At 47.7% G+C, this 1,202-nt stretch overlaps 1 protein-coding gene across 5 annotated transcripts in view; it reads right to left on the reverse strand.

The window, feature by feature from the left end:
• Window positions 1-680, reverse strand: part of LOC125025868 (proclotting enzyme-like) — a 21,586-nt gene extending 20,906 nt beyond the window's left edge. For 4 of the 5 annotated variants that reach the window (XM_047614180.1, XM_047614199.1, XM_047614190.1 and 1 more), the window contains exon 1: window positions 445-680. The gene's annotated coding sequence lies outside the window, so the exon portion shown is untranslated. The remainder of the gene's footprint in view (window positions 1-444) is intronic. The other variant, XM_047614173.1, reaches the window with a different exon arrangement.
• Between the last annotated feature and the right edge of the window lie 522 nt (window positions 681-1,202).

Here is a 1,202-nt window from a genome sequence, read left to right on the forward strand (position 1 = left end):
ATTTAGATATAGATAGATGTGTGTGTGTGTGTATGTGTGCACATTTATATATGAGTATGTGTATATATAGATAGATAGATAGATAAATGGATAGACTGATAGTCAGATAGATATATGGAGGTATATATTTATATATATATATAAATATATATATACACAGATACACACACACACACACACACACACACACACACACACACACACACACACACATGCACACACACATACACACACACAAACACAAACACAAGCACACACACACACACACACACACACACACACTGACACACACACACACATACACACACAAATATGTGTGTGTGTGTGTGTGTGTGTATGTGTGTGTGTGTGTGTGTGTGTGTGTGTGTGTCTGTGTGTGTACATACATAGATAGATACGCGTGTGTGTGTGTCTAGGAGCACCCAGTCTACTTTGCCGACCTACCTCAACCCTGATTAACGTAATTTCCACAGGTGAATGAAGTCCTTTACCTCCTGGTTTATCTTACACTTCTTCTCACAAACACTTGTCTTTCGCCTTTACTTCTTTCTGTCTTTTTTCTCCCTTTTTCTTATTATCTGTATCTTTCTCCTTGTTTATCGCCGTTTCTAGCGTCTCTCCTTCAGCGTCTTCCCTCCTCACGACACAGGATCTAGTGAGCCACTGACACTCGCTCCTCCGGGGAAGCCTAATGTTATGGCCGTGTGCGTGCGTGCGTGCGTGCGTGCGTGTACGAGCTCGCCTGCTCCGTCCGCCAGTCCTTCAGTTACCGAGCCCTTCACGCTGCCCTTCGGATGAGTCCCGCGTCCTGTTGCCCCTCCGGATATCCGACGTAGGTGACACCATCCGCACGTTTAAAGACGAAGGGGCGAATATGGGTTCTTTTTGGAAAATGTACAATTTGGAAGACGAAGAAAAACAAATCTCGGATCCTACACCAAGGCTCGGCGGGTCAAGATATCGGGGTCGAGGCTGTGCGCGGACGCCGGCCAGCGCGCCAACCAGCGGCTCGTTCCTGGAAGCGGGGCCGAAGGCGACCTCCGCGACCTGGGGAGGGAGACGTGCAGAAACCCCAGTGGGAATCCTGCGTAAACGAGGAATAATTCCTCTAACAAAACAACGATGGAATTAGCGTCTCAGCTAGAAAAAAAAATAATGTTAATGGATCCAGTCGCGAGCGAACCGCGGTCCTCGAGCGACGG

The sequence above is a fragment of the Penaeus chinensis genome, chromosome 1, assembly GCF_019202785.1.
Source record: "Penaeus chinensis breed Huanghai No. 1 chromosome 1, ASM1920278v2, whole genome shotgun sequence".
Taxonomy (NCBI): Eukaryota; Metazoa; Arthropoda; class Malacostraca; order Decapoda; family Penaeidae; genus Penaeus; species Penaeus chinensis.